General features: G+C 31.5%; 1 protein-coding gene and 1 pseudogene across 3 annotated transcripts in view; both read left to right on the top strand.

Annotated features, from left to right (window-relative positions):
* Nucleotides 1-16902, top strand: part of Dmd (dystrophin) — a 2014880-nt gene that overhangs the window by 89290 nt on the left and 1908688 nt on the right. The gene's annotated exons all lie outside the window — the stretch shown is intronic.
* Nucleotides 13191-13854, top strand: LOC113178477 (ribulose-phosphate 3-epimerase-like; annotated as a pseudogene).

A 16902-nucleotide genomic window follows, 5' to 3' on the forward strand; every position in this document is an offset into this window, starting at 1 on the left:
GGTGGGAGGTAGAAAGGAAGGAAGCAATTAGTGAACCTGAAAAACTGTAGGAAGGTTTGGAAGATCTACTATATGAAATATGCCAGATATTCCAATACGTGAATAATAGGTTCATGGAACAGCTGAAAAAGTGGAAATATACCATACATACCTTTTGGTTTCTTTCCAATTTAAGTTACCCTTAAAATAAGTTACCCTTAATTTATGTTACCCTTAAAGTATAGCCACTAGCAGTAGTCCCCTCCTAACTCATCTTTGCCACTTGTGCTTTTATTCCCTTCTTTTCACTGTCCACAGAGAATCCACAGTGATCTTTTAAAATTATATTTGATGTTTTCCTAGCAAAGAGTAAGTAGACCTTTGGAGAGAAAGAGTAGTAGTTATAATTCTGCATTGGGTATTGGAGAAGCATTTGTCAATTCCAGTATTTTGATAAATACTATTTGAAGGATAATTGCAAATCTGTATGTGTAACTACATATATATATATAATGAATATATGTGTATGTGTTTACTTAAACACAAAGTTTAAGTAAGTAAAGTCTAAGGTGCTGTTCTTTGTATGTAACACTCTAATAAGTCAATTGGAATCAAGCTAGGCTAGATATCAAACAGTGGAGAGTATGTAAAGTCATAGAAAATGAGGCCAATGTTGAAGAACATTTTAATAGATGAGGGAATTGTAGTTGGCAATAGCAGTAGTTGTACTGGGGAGCCTGTATAAGATAGTGGAGCAGCACATTGAGAAAAGTCAACTATGAATAGATTGGCCTAAAAGGAATAAAAGTTAGTGTTGAAAAGTGATGTGAGACAAAGACTAATAGACAAGTTGGCTTGGTTAATATAATACCCATAATGCAAGAAAAGCTATGCTGTGATGGCTCAGCAAACCTAATTGCAAGGGACTTTTGAGGGCAGCATATCAGGTTATCACATGCCAAAAATATTTCATTTCAGAGACTTTAGTTTTCTCATTAATTTTATCACTAATCCATTCATTTTCAAAATGTATTTCAGGATTTTACATCAGGTTGACTTTAAAGCTTATATGCAGATGAAGATTTCTTGTCCTAGCACTGAGTAAGGCAGTTGGTCCTATTCTGTGCATAAGAGTGAAGCTAGCTTATATTGGCGCTGCAAACAGGATTATTAAATAGCCAATTACTATTCAGAATGTGTTACGTTCCTTAAAATTACTCAAGCAAGAGTCTTGAACTTGTTCAACCTGAACACATCTGATATCCTCAGCCAAGTAAGGGATGCAAATTAGAGAGCTTCTGGCTTTACTAGTGTGGAACCAGACATGCTTTTTCCCCTTAGGACTCTATGACTAATGACCTGGATTGTCTAAATTCAAGAGTACTCAGCTCTCCAGTGGTAAGCCTGTTTCAGTTTTTCTGCTTCTGTTTTGTCCTATAGTCTATCTTGGAACAAAGGTTATTTTATGTGCAGATTTCAAGTTGAGATGACATTTTAAAACAAATTTTCTTTTCATATTTGATTAGTGAGTGCATCTAGATAGTCTAGACATGTTCATGATAAAAGCTTCAGATTTTCAATGACCCAAGGAAATTATAGAAGTAGGTAATTGTAATCAGGACACATGGGAGAAGTTCCAACTCCAAATGCTTGTTATGTGACATTGTCAGGTATTCTTACACAATAGGCCTCAGTTTTCATATGTGAGAACATTACTTTTCAGGTTCAGTATTTTGAGGGGTGAATGAGATAAAATATGTAAGTGCTATAGCAGTAAAATGTGATAAGAACTCTGAGTTACTTTATACCAGCTTCATTGAAATATAATAGATAAATAAAATTACATATATTCAAAATATACCATGTGATTATTTAATATATATATATATATATACATTGTAAAATTATTACTATTATCAACTTAATTAACATTATCTGTCACTTTACATAGTTACCATTATATTTTTGTGGTAAAAACACTTAAGATCTCTCTTAGCAAATTTCAAATACACAGTATAGACTTATTAAGTCCAATTACCATGCTATATATTAGATGCCAGAATTTATTAATTTTATAACTGAAAGTTTGTATAAATTGACCAATATTATCCTATTTCTCCCAATTGTTAGGCCTTGGCTACTAGTACTCCACTGTCTGTTTCTCTGAGCTCAACTTCTTAAAATAGTATGAATATGAGCTGAGGTTGTATCTCAGTGGTAGAGCACTTGCCTAGCATGCATGAGGCACTGGGTTTGATTCTCAGCACAACATATAAATTAATTAATTAAAATAAAGGTTCTCAACGACTAAAAAATATTCTTAAAAATAGTATGAGTATTTTTATTTTGAATTGGGAATCTCTATATTGACATGGCTGGCCTGTAACTCCTGGGCCAGGGGTTTATCTTCCTGCCTCAGTATCCCGAGTAGTTGAGACTATAGATATGCATGCATCATCATCATCATCATGTGTGGATCATATGATTTACTTTTTAAAAAACATTTTATTTTTAAAACAACAGATAAAACTGTATAATTTATTGTGTATACCATGATGTTTTGAAATATACACACATATGCACACACATGCATAATAGATTGGCTATATTAAGCTATAATAACAGTGTAATAACTATCTAATCAAAATTCATGACTGTAGGCTTTTGGCAGATCAGTTGTGTAAGTTTTAAATCTAATAGAATTTCTAGAACTTTGTAGTAGAGTGGAGAGCAATGTGAATCTTCTCAGAAAACTGCATTGACTGTGCAATTTTTAGGGTTTGAGTTGTGTTGTCTCATCTATATATACACAGTATAAAATATTCTCTGTCCTATGGAAGCCAGTTCATTATTCACTATTCTTGCTTTGTTATGCTCATTCCCATTTTCTGGAATTTTCTCCTGCCATCAAATTTTGCTAATAAATTACCCCCATCTTAAAAATCCAATTCAAGTATCACTAACTGTTCTAGGCCTCACTTTGTTCTATTAACTTTTGTTCCATATTATCATTTATACCCACTATTCAAATTCATTACTTGCTAATTATTTCTGCAGATTATTTTTGGTTCCACAACCATTTTTTTAACATTCTTGAAAGCAGTTGCTATGTTTTGTACTCCTTTTTAAATAACTCACTAGGTATTCTCCATGTTTTTAATTCTTTGTTTACAAAACAGTTGGCCCTAAAATAATATATTTTTAAACACTACCTAATATTGGCTTAATAGAAAGGTTACCTTTTGTTAGCATACTATAATGCTTTTGTTTAAGAGATCCCTATATATTACATTGTTGCCTGTATGTATGAAATATTCTGTCCCCTTGTCTATAGTGGACATTTGTGTCAATCTTGCTTTGACTATTGCACAATCTGTTCTAGCTTTCTGTCACTTAACTTGAGAAGAAGTTAAATATATGTTGCGTGAATATCTCAGGAGAAAAACTAAAGGATTAGCTTTCATTATTTATAGTCTGTTGTTATTGCTGAAAATAATATGGTTTTGTTTATAGATATTTTGCCAATTCATTCAATACATATTTATGTGAATGAGAAAAAGGCTTGTTTTTATCATACTCATAATGAATATAGAAGTTGTACTGTCCTGCATATTTTCAATGCTCATCCTTAATAAAAAAAAAATGTTATACGATGAAAGGAACAGTTCCTGAATATCTAAATAAAGTTGATTGCCTTGTTATAAACATTAACAATGATCTGAAGTGACTATGTTTAAAAGAGAAAGTCCTTAAAGAACTTTATGATTGCTGACGGCGCACACGCCTATAATCCCAAAGGCTCAGGAGGCTGAGGCAGGAGAATCACAAGTTCAAAGCCAGCCTCAGCAATTTAAGGAGGCCCTAAGCAACTTAGCAAAACCTCTCTCAAAATAAAACATAAAAATGGTTAGGGGTATGGCTTATTGGTACAATGCCCCTAGGTTCAATCCCTGATACCAAAAAAAGAAAGAAAGAAAGAAAGAAAGAAAGAAAGAAAGAAAGAAAGAAAGAAAGAAAGAAAGAAAACAAAAAAAAATAAAAAATAAAAAATAAAAACTTTGTGATTTGGGCTGACAAATTTAGCTAAATACCAATCTATCTGCCTCCTTTGTTCTGATAATTATCCTGGGAATTGCAATCCAGGAATACTGAAGCTATGCTATGGTATAGTAAACTACAAAAGTGTTAAGCATTATTAATGAAACACAGATTCTACTTCTTGAGAGAAACTATCATTACACATGTATGGACAATAATATTTTTGTTTGCATAAAATAGTCTTCTATATTTTATTTATTTTCAGTTTTTAAAATAAATCTGAATTAGCAGGTTCTTATTTCACTCATTTTTCTTCTCTCATTTCCATTCTGCTCTTGGACTTTCATTTTAACAACCTTATTGTAAAATAGAATTTTATTTTCAAAATAACCAGTACTTGGGCTGTGGACCTAATAAAGTATTTTTACTCTTACATATATATTTTTTGGAGTAGAATTTAAATTTGTATTTTCAGTATATGTTAGCATGTATTCTCATTATACATTAATTCCAGTTTGAGACTACTAGAGAGAAATATTTTATTTTAAATATTTTTATAACATATTTTTTAATCATTTTTCCTAGGATTATATTACAAAATACACATTTACAAAACAACCCAACTCTTACTGGTTTGAGGTGCAGATTTAAATATTTTCACCATTAATGAATTATTCATCTCCCTGTGTGATAGTTTAGTCATTTTAAAACATCTAATATATTATGAGAGAGAATCTACTTTTCCCATTAGATTACATGTGACACTGATCTTTTGGGAAAAAAAGAAAGTCCATGAGTCACTTCTGTAACATTTGGAATTAAATTCATTAACCAAAATAATACCATGCTTCATCTTTTATATTTTGCTTCCTTAGCATCTGGTCCTTAGTCTGTCTAATTGCATTATAATGGCTCTGTGTTGCAACAGATGCTAGAAGATTTTTTTTTGGCAAGAATGATAATTTTGTTTCATATTTTGGAATACCTGCTTTGCAATTGTCATTCTTATTTACTAGAGCCAGAAAGAAAACAAACCTAATGTTTCTTTTCTCATTTGAAATTTATTGAGTTCAACTGTATTCAAAGATTTAAAAAGATGACATTATCACATTTAAAAGAATTTTTCCCAATTAATACGTTGAGCACTCTAATTCTGAGATCCACAATAATTATTAGCCATGATGTGGACATTATCCCACATATTTCTTTTTTGGATGCAATTAATATTCTCACTTTTGAATACCGAAAAGTTAGTGTTCTATTGGAGCCATGCAATGGACTAATTTCTTATAGTGAATATATTCTTATAAGAAGGAACCAAATTATTAGGATAGTAATGTAGATAATTATGATCTATGATCAAGTCAAACTCTAAGGATCCAAAGCCATATATTACCAAATTCTTATTTTTTAACTCAAAGGGGAATCAGCAAGTGTACTTATGCTGTAAATTTGTTACTGTTACTGAAAAAGCTCATTTTCTTTTTTCATGCAAGTGTCTATTAAAGCCTTTAATGTTCATAAGCAGCATCATAGCATTATAAAATCTCTTTGAATTTTTTTAATTTAGAAAGTTCTGGATAGGAAAGATGAAAATAGACTCATTTTAATTTCATAATGATGTAAAATGATTATTGTACCATATACTTATTATATAGAATACACACAATATATATGTTCTATATCTATTTGGCAAATGGTCAAGATATTTATATAGCAAGGCATGGTGGGCATACCTGTAATCCCAGCAGCTCAGGAGGCTAAGGCAGAAGGATTGCTGGTTCAAGGCCAGCCTCAGCCACTTGGTGAAGCCTAAGCAACTTAGCAAGACTCTGTCTCAACATAAAAAAATAAAAAAGGCTGGGGATGTGGCTCAGTGTTTGAGACCCCTGGGTTCAATCCCCAGTACCAAAAAAATTGTATAATTCCTTTTCATACTAATATACATAATTGTGTTTTTTGGAATTACTTAATACACATTAAGGGAAATTATGGTTCATCCTCTAATTTTATCAAATTGAAGAGCATAGTTAGTCATGTATATCTATATTGAATATTATACTAAAAATAAAATGGTTGACAGATGAAAAAATTCATCATAGATTATTGGTTTATATGACATCAAGCATCAGGCTGTAAGGAGACACTCAAATGATAGGCTCATATTGTCCCATAAAAGTTGGAAAGTTTTCTTCCTCACTTCTTTTCTGCTTTCCTTGTTTTCTTTCTTTCTTTTTTATCTTCTTCTGTGGCTTGAACCCAGGGCACTACCACTGAGCTACACCCAGCCATAGTTTTTATATAATAAATAAAAATTCAAGAGTTGGGAAACTGAGGACTTTTTTTCTCACCTTCACTGTTAAATAGAGTAATGCCCTTCAATGTGTCACTTAATATTGTTGATGTCAGAACCTTCCATTTGAGCAGCTGAAATTATTGATATTCCTCTTCTGTCATTCTTCAGAATGTGTTGTACTATAGTGACTGGCTAGTTTCTATGGTTAGAGCTTTATGCTTCCTGGGAACTGATATTGAATTTAAGAACCTTATCAGCAGCATTGTCATCTTCAAGGTTGTCTACTGGTTTGGGAGGAAGGAGAAAAATATACCAATTACAGATTGCTCATTTACAGTTGCCTTTTAAATCTAATTTTTAAGCTTTTGTGTCTAAGAAAAAGAATATATATATATATATATATATATATATATATGAGATAACCACTGAGAAGTAATATTTACATTTTAATTTTAATAAATATTTTGATTAAAATGTTAATTTAAATAATTAACTTTAAGAAATATAAAATTTCAGCATGTTTTGTAATGTAAAAATGACAGTTATAAAATTGACATATGAACTTTCAGTATACAATACAGCTTCTATTCAACAAACTTGGATTGTGCCAATGATTTCATTCTTCCCTAAAGATATAAGAGATGAGCAAATAATCTGCCCTTTTTGCCATTCACTCAAAATGCAGTGTTGCTAATCTGGAATCCATGAGCCAGTATAGGAAAACATTTGCATCTTTATTTTTACTAATCTTAACTAAAATTTAGCACTTCCAATTATGGTGATAGGTAATACATTATATTAATAGCAATAACTTCAAATTTATCACTAATGTTTTTATATCAAATCCTAGTTGTGGATATGTTGAAAAATCACATACTAATTTATACTAGTGGTTAATATACTAACCAATACTTTGAATTTGTATTAATTATCATATCTGCATCAAGTGCATTAATAATTGCATAGAATATTTCTATATTTAATATTTGCTATTTATATTGTAGCATAATTAATTCCTTTGTATACCTATATGGTTTTTATTTTCATTTCACACATTTTAAAACATCCTGAAAATATTTCCATATGTTTCACCAGATGCTAAAGGGATCCACAGCACAAATAGTTAAAGGCCCCATGTTTAGAGGCAAATATATATAATACCTTGGTACAAAACAATAATTGAGGCTTGTACCATATGCTGTGAAATCAGGCATGACTGTCCCAGCTGGGAGGACTGGTAAGGCAATTTTTGACTTGGTCTTGAAAGCAGGAGTGATTGTTTTACTAGTGGCAATATGTGAGAGAAGGCATTTTAAAAAGAGAAAAGTAGGTGCAAAGTCACCTGAGGAGAGCGTACAGGGTCAGAAAAAGAGCATCTTAGTGCAGCAATGTTAAAAATTCCTATTTCTTCACTATTGATGTGGATCCTATTCTGTTTCCATTGGTTTATGTGCAAAATTCCATTTACCATTTTTTTATTAATCACGGTAAGTAGAAACTATTCTTTGTCTTTTAGTATTAACAGATCATTATTTTATAAACAGTAACATTGTAGACAAGAGGCAAAATTAATCAAAAAGGAGATCAAAGCTCCACATCAGCTTTTTAAATCTCTCATTATTTCAATAAACATCTACCTGTAAGAGGGAGAAATGAATTTGTTTCACCTTTCTACTTTATCATGTTTTCGGACAATGATCAGTCACTTTTCTGGCCTGAGGGCCATAATTGGCTACTGCTAAATCTCAAGAGACTGAAACACATAACTGGAATAATTTTTTTAAACCCCCACAAGGTTGCTGTTCAGTTATAATGGTCAAAGGCAGCTTTATTTGCCAAGCTCAAGTTTTCTAACTTTATGATTTATCTGGCTTTTCTGGGAGAAATGTCGACGTGACAATTCAGATTATAATGAAAGTCATCCAGAGAAGCAGTCATGATTTCAAGAAACTAAAAAAACAAACAAAACTGAAAGCTACACTAATGGACTAATATAGTCTATTTAAACTGTTCTCTTTATCTTGACAAATTTGCTTGAATTCCTTGTTAAGCAAGAGGGTTCACATCTTAAACAACACTTCCAAAAATTTGTTAAGGTTATTACTGGCCTTGATTTCAAACAAGAACCTCCAGAGACTTGAATGGACATTAGTTAATCATATTAAAATTGCATTTGTATCTAAATACTTGCCTGAAATTTTCAAAAACTAAGCATGACATATTTTGAAAACTGATTGATGTAAGCAACTTAATATTCCAAGATGAAATATTCCAAATCAAAATATATAGCACATTACAATGTGGTTAAACAGGCCATACTTAGTTCTGGTTCTATAATTAATCATACACACTGGATATATATCTACATTATGAAATTTTATCTAAATAAAGTTGATGTTATCTAAACTATAATTTTCATTTAATGGTATGAAATTTAAAATTGAAGGGACTTAGGTTTAAATGACTTCTTAACTATTCAATCCTATATGAATTATTAACTTATCTGAGCCTCAGTTTTCTCATCTATAAAGATAGACCAAAAAAAAAATATTCTAAAACTTGGTAAATGCGGTGGTATTTGACTGTAATCCCAGCGGCTTGGAAGGCTGAGGCAGGAGGATCACAAATTTCAAAGCCAGCCTCAGCAATTTAGCGAGACCCTGTCTTAAAATTAAAAAATAAAAATAAAAAATGCTGGAGATGTAGTTCAGTGGTTTAGCATCCTTGGGTTTAATGCCCAATTTAAAAAAAAAATGTAAATGTTAATGTGGAAATTAATTGTACTAAAATGTGTAATTGGTGCTTAGAATTTTTTTCATTTTAATTATTTATGTTTATTAATGAAAAATGTTTTGGCCTAGGGATATAGCTCCATGATGTCTCATTTGCCTAGCATGCATGAGGCTGCATACAATCCTCAACACAGCCCCCCCCAAAAAAGAAAGAAAGAAAGAAAGAAAGAAAGAAAGAAAGAAAGAAAGAAAAGGAAACTTTTTAGTTTTATTTTTGGTAAACAATATATTATTCACACAACATCTAACATAATGTTGCTCTTTAATAAATCAACTTGGCTTATTTCCTTTACTTTCTTATCAACAATTTTTAAAATTCATAATCTTCTATGAATTAAAAATGGAACTTGGTTAAATGGCAGGTTAATTTGATTTAAGGAAAAAAACATTTCCATATCAAAAATTCACTGTGAAATTTGTATGTATTTAATTCAATGTCATCATTAATTAATAAACATCCTAGAATTATGGCATGAACACAATAATTGTCGTATTTACTGAATGAGTGAAGGAAAGAATGAATGAATCTTTAAGAACTTAACTCTTCTCCACTATACTTAATTCCTTTTTAACATAGTATATATTCCATTGCTTTGATCTCATTTCTGTTATAAATGCAAGTTGTTATTTTGCATATGAATCACCATCCATAAATTTATACTCAGTGTGGGGTTTTAAATAATCATTACCATGGAAATTATACTTATTCAAGTAACAGTTCTGTGGGTTGGAGTTTATGAATTTCTAAATTTAAAAAAATGCTGATTTAAATTTAGTATTTCTACTCCCCTATACTATCTGTTTCACATCTCCTGCTGCCTTTCTATTAAATTTTGTTAAAAATGTATTTTGACAGCAATTGGTATTTATTCCTGCCTCCTTGGCATTTATGATGCTTAAACTTCCTTTTGAAAGCTTTCCTTTTGATGTATATTGAGTTAATTCCTGCTTGTGCTGTGACATCTACCACAAAACCTTTTAGCCACTCACTGCAGTAAATGGGAAACTGCCATAGCGTGACAGGATGTGGACTGAAAACATGACCACACAGAAAATAGCAAACTCTCTGGAAATCTGTATTTCTTCCTCAATTTCATGGCCTCAAGTAACTTGATAATTTTACATTTTTAATGCCTGTCAGCTCTAATAGGATCTGATAACCAACTAAAGTCTCTATTGGAAGTTAAGAGGGGAAAATATCTGGAATAGCACTTGATGGTGCAGGGAAAGCTAAATGAAGACACTGGAGGAGTCTAAACGTTATGAGAATAATAATAAGGGAAAGAAGAATATGATGACTTAGATCCTGAAGAGCTCTTGTGAATATCTGCATTCTAGCTTTAGAAGATTACTAGAGAATAAGTTAGTGAAAATATTTCATAGAATAAATATTTAATAAGCACTTACTACATACAATTTGCTGAGCACTACATATATAAGATTACAAACTTCCTCCTATTAAAATAGACATTTTTAAATGTTATACTTGGAACTATGGACAGTTCTTTAAAATAATTTTTAGTTACTGTTCATTTTGGTTAGGAATGAAGGGGAAATAAATTACCTTGGTCATTTTATTTACATTTAATTCTGACAATTAGAAGGGGATTCATATTTAAGGTTAAAAAGTGGATTCTGGTGCCTATCTTCTTCTTTTATTTATTTGTTTGTTTGTTTGTTTATACATATCAGGATTGAACCCAGTGCTGCTAAACCACTGAGCTACAACCCCAGCCCTTTTTATATTTTATTTTTATTTTGAGACAGAGTCTCACTAAGTTGCCGAGGCTGGCTTTGAGCTTGCAATCCTCCTGCCTCAGTCTCCAGAGTCAATGGGATTATCTTAAAAGCTTTTACATTGTCTTGCGAATAAACATCATTTTAGATTATGACTGATATTTTCTTAGGTGTGAATTCTATACAGTTTTGTACAACCTCTTTTCTTATTTGAACCTTTGTGATTGAATTAAGAATGGCTCCACATCTATGCATAAGAGTTTCTGTACTGAAAATAAACACTGTACATAATTACCTTAAAATACCATTAGCATTTCATTCTGTGGTAAAGAATAAAAATTGTAAACAAAACTTACTTAAGTGGGCTAACTCATTTAGAATTTACACAGTATGACCAGATCCTAGGAGGAAGTGCACCTTTGAAAAGAGACTGTTAAGAAAATCAATAGTGTAATCATGATTCAAGAAATTATATAAAACTCTTAATGAGCACTATCAATTCTTCTTTTTCTAAAAATTATTGATATTCTACTTTTAAATTACCTTCATTTATATTGCTCTCCTGAGGATCTAATTAATCATCAGGATCACTTAATTTCAGCTACCATTCTGCTCTTAGGAAAAAAAAAATATTTAAAGATATACTGACTTGGTACTTTGGATTTTCAGTATTTTTATTTAGCAATGCTTTTAGGAAACTTGTATTATAGAAGTTTGACTGTGGAATCAAATTTTCGAAAAAATGCTTTAATGATTTCTTGTATTTTTGAGTTTAAATTTTTATACATGATGGCCCCAAAACACAAAGCATAAGTAATTGTACTTTTATAATCAATCAGTTATGGAAATACGTTAAAACATGCTAAAACTAAAATTTAACTTAAAATGGAATTAATTTAATTTCCCAAATGCCTAGGAATTCCAGTTATATTAGGTCCCATGATGCTAGAAAAATGACTTTGCAATTATTATTACAGAATTTTCTATTGTGCATCAAGTTATAATAGATAACAATAGTCACCCACCCAAAAGTTGAAGTCCAGCCTGTGTGCATCCCAGTAGAACTCTGGTTTTGTTCAGATATCTATTCACACAGTTGACAGTAGTCTTTAGAGGAAAAAGAAGCCTATCCCTTGTCACAGAAGGGAATCATACTTCATTTAACACATTTATGTGCTTTCATGCCCTTTGACAATTTGGGGCTTAAGTATAGACATGGGATGTAATTTGGGCCAATAAAACAGGAGGCAGGTTTTTCTAATCAATAAGAAATGTTCATTTAATTAACTGGTTGAGTTTTCCTTCAAGATACACATATAATTTAAAATGTAGAAAGCCCACTGATTTATGTATGATTCAATAAGTATTTAATGAACTCAGATTAGACTGACTAGACTGTGGACCTGAAACAGTATATACCAACTGTGGCAACAGATGGAAATATTTTTGTTGAAAAAATACACATTGACTGAAGTGAATCGCTGTTACTATCATTATTTGTTCTCTCTCTTTAGGAAGACTTAACCCTAGCATTAAATGTAATGCTGTCCTTTAGAAAACAAAATCTCTAAATAAATAAAGGTCTATCAACAACTAAAAAATATTTTTAAAAAAGAAAAGAAAAATCTCCATTTCTAAGAAGTTATTTGAAGAGAGAATATTTGAGAGGTTACATGATGAGAAAAATTTTAACTGTGCAAGCAATTAGAACTTTGACAAATAACATTGTCTTTAATTTTGAGAAATCTAACACATTATACTCAGTGAAGTATAACACCTGAGTTTTAAAGTAGAATATTAGGAGACAAGTAAGTGGCTTCTGGAGTTATAGCCTGTATTGGGAAGATTTTTTTTTCATAGAAAAAAATGAGCAGTATACTATTAAGACACCACAATTTCTGAAAGGTATATTAAAAATATCATTATTTTAGCAAATAAAATTTAGAACCATGAAAAAATATTAGAGGGAATGTTCTTTTATTTCATTGAGAAGAATGCCTATTGTAACAAATAAAAATCTTAAACTAAATTTAATATGGTACTTAGAAATAGCCTATGAAGTCACATGAATTTATAGAAGGATGTTTATTTTTTTCAAAAAGTTTAGGAAGATTGGACTTGAATTCAAGCTTGAATTTGATCTCCTAAGCTCAACTTTAAATAGTTAGGAATGAACACGGAAAATTTAGAAGTGTAGTCAAAGTAAAATGATATTTGAGTACCAAAATGATGGAAAATTAAATTTATCTGAAATATCTTCAATTGTCTTAATTTGGGCAATTTTAAAAAATAAATAAGTTTATAAAAATGAATACCAGTGGGGTAACTAGTACTACGGAGCCAGGACCATGGTGTTGGGCTGCAAGATTGGCCTGTCCATTCTCAACAGCCACCTGGCCAATTTAGGGGCTGAGTGCCTCCGGATGCTAATCTCTGGGGCAGATTATCTGCACCTGGATATAATGGATGGGCATTTTGTTCCCAGCGTCACCTTTGGTCACCCTGTGGTAGAAAGCCTCCGAAAGCAGCTAGGCCAGGACCCTTTCTTTGACATGCACATGATGATGTCCAAGCCAGAACAGTGGGTAAAGCCAATCAATACACCTTTCATCTCAAGGCCACTGAGAACCCAGGGGCTTTGATTAAAGACATCCAGGAAAATGGGATGAAGGTTTGCCTTACCATCAAACCAGGAACTACATTTGAGTATTTGGCACCATGGGCTAATCAAATAGATATGGCCTTGGTTATGACAGTGGAACCTGGGATTGGAGGGCAGAAATTCATGGAAGATATGATGCCAAGGTTCATTGGTTGAGGACCCAGTTTCCATCTTTGGATATAGAGGTAGATGGTGGAGTAGGTCCTGACACTGTCCATAAATGTGCAAAGGCAGGAGCTAACATGATTGTGTCTGGCAGTGCCATTATGAGGAGTGAAGACCCCAGATCAGTGATCAACTTAGTAAGAAATGTTTGCTCAGAAGCTGCTCAGAAATGGTCTCTTGATTGATGAAATCATAAGGAATCCAGAGTTTGTGTTCATGAAACCTTCTTTTTACTGGAAAACAGGAATATTGACTACCAAATCATACCAGGTTGAGGCAGTGCTGCTTTTCTGAGCAATTATTCATTCCAGTGATTAAAATCTATTGTGCAGAATGTTCTAAGAGCTTAGAAATTGATGTATAAAACATTCTTTAGTGATCCAATTTAAAGTTTAGTGTGGTTAAAAAACTGTTTCTAATAGAATTGATTTTTATAAAGAGTGAAAATATGGGCCGTATTAAGGTTACAAAAAAGAAATGTATCATAACGCCTAAGGTGGATGGATATTAGCTACTATGAAAACATTTTTTCCACGTTTTTAAAAATAATGTTCTATTGTTTCCCAGCTGTTTTCCAAAAAGCAATGGAAGTTCTTACATTTTTCCTATATTTTTCCTGTTTCATGTCATTTGTTATTTGTTTATATGCTTGATAATATGAGTAGTGTGGAGCTAAAAAACACAAGCTTGGGCAGGATGGCAAAAAAAAAAAAAGGAATACCATCTTGTTATTTATGACAACATGGACAGAATTGGAGATGATTATGCTGAATAAAATATACCAGGCAAAGAAAAACAAGAATCATATGATCTCACTGATATGTAGAATCAAAAATGTAATCTCTAAGAAGTTGAGAAAAGCCAGGTGCCATGGCTCAAGCCTATAATCCCAATGACTTGAGAGGCTGAGGCGGAAGGATTGCAAGTTTGAAGTCAGCTTCAGGAACTTAGTGAGACTCTGTCTCAAAATGAAAAAAAAAAAAAAAAAAGAGAGAATAAAAGGACTAGGGATGTAGCTTACTGGTAAAATGCACTCAATTCAATCTCCAGTACAAAAAAGTTGTGAAAGAATAGTGGTTACCAGAGGCTCCATAGAATAGAAGGAAGGGATAGATGAGGAAAGGTTGGTCAATGAACGCTTAGGTTACAGTTAAAGAGAAGAAATAATTTCTGCTTTTCTTTTGCATGGAAGAGTGACTATAGATAATATTTATGTACTGTATATATCAAAAATCTAGATTTTGAGTGTTTTTACCATAAAGAAATGATAAATGAGGAGATATGTATGATTACTCTGACTTGATCATTATACAAGGTATACATGTATCAAAACATCATATGGTACTCCACAAACATGTATAATTTTTATGTATCAGTCAAAATATATATGATATAAATATAAATAATTAATTTTTAAAAGCCTTATTTAGGGGCTGGGATTGTGGTTCAGCATTAGAGCACTCGACTAGCATGGGCAGGACTTGGGTTTGATCCTCAGCACCACATAAAAATAAAGGCATTGTGTTTAAAAAAAAATTGAGCCATTAAAAAAAAAGTCATTTAAATAGAGAAAAGAACTAGCTTGTGAATATAACCAAAAACAGAAAAAATAAAGAAAAAGAAAATGTCATTTCATCATATTTATCATTTAAATCCACATTTTAGAAATGAGATTAAACATTTTTTTAGTTATAATATATCAGACACTCTGCATTTAACACACACCATCATATTAGAATATCCCAAAAGCCACACAAAGTTATTTTCCTTAATCTCATTTATCAGTATAGATTCATAGATTCAGAAAGTAAGTAATTTATACAAGATTTTATAGTTGCTAAAAATTTATAGTTATCTGTAATCCAGGCTTAAATTCAGATCTGAATCAAACATTATATTTCCTTTGCTTTGATAAGGCATTAACAACACAGTTGCCTCTTTAATATATTTAAGGATGTGCTTTTATTTAAATATAAAGACAAAAAAATGAACAGATAACCCATACAATATCTAACACAGGACCTTCAATGTAAGAATTTCAAAAGTGGTACTCATCACTCTTCTGGTCTCATATTATCACAGTGCTACAGAATACCCTCTCTGTTTCTTTACTTCCTGCTTTGTAGTTACCATACACTGACCACTATATACAAGGATTACTGTTGTTGTTTTTATACACATATTTCCTAGCAGTTGATGAGATTTAAATGCAGTAAATTTAACATGAAAGTATTTATATAGGTAGATTTTTCAAAGATATTCTGTCCAAATGTGTATTTTATTATAATTTATATGATGTAGTTCATATATACAATTATGTTAAAAAATCTAAGTTGTTGATTTTTGTTTATTACTCATGGTTTTCCTTTTCAGCATAGAAATATGTGGCATTTAAAGGAAAAATTTTAAGTACAATTTTAAAATCGAGAAAAACCCACTCATGGCAAAAACATCTTTTCCTTAAATAATTTTTCTTTATCAGAATTAGTACTTTTTTCTTTAAGTTTGCATTTTGAAATTTGATTTTCACTTAAATTGATCCATAATATTTTTATCACATGCTTTTACTGTAGAAGCAATATTGAGTTGGTATGCTCTCGTAAGAATATTATATTTAAAACCAGCAGCAACTGTTTGGATTGGACCAGCATCTCTTCAGTGTCCCTGGGTCAACATCCAAGCCAAGATTCTTGTATAATATGGATTTTTCAAATAATTATTACTTATAGTAATATATTATTTATTGATTCTCTAATGTTGAATATTAGAGCTATTATACACTTTAAGATGTTTTGTATATTGCTTCAATTAAAACTTTTTGTGCATAAATTTGAGGTTTTCCTTGTTCTCTAGTTGACATGGCCCATCAATACAAAAAATGTACTGATTTTTCATGGTATAAAAAACAAAATAATCCTTGTAGTATATAAAGGAAATTCTCTTTTTGAAGAAATATTTTTTGCTTTTTTGCTTTGAAGTGCTGGGAATGGAAACCAGGGCCTTATATATATGCTAGAGAAGAACTCTACCACTGAGTAACAGCCCCAGCCCAGTAATTTTTTACTCTAGTTTTTTTTTTTTTTTTTTTTTTGTGTGTGTGTGTGTGTGTGGTGCTGGGGATTAGAACCCAGGGCCTTGTGCATGCAAGGCAAGCACTCTACCAATTGAGTTATATCCTCAGCCCCAGTCCAGTAATTTTTAAAAACAATTTATTTTGCCTTGAATGGGAAAGA

The sequence above is a fragment of the Urocitellus parryii genome, chromosome X, assembly GCF_045843805.1.
Source record: "Urocitellus parryii isolate mUroPar1 chromosome X, mUroPar1.hap1, whole genome shotgun sequence".
NCBI classification, from domain to species: domain Eukaryota; kingdom Metazoa; phylum Chordata; class Mammalia; order Rodentia; family Sciuridae; genus Urocitellus; species Urocitellus parryii.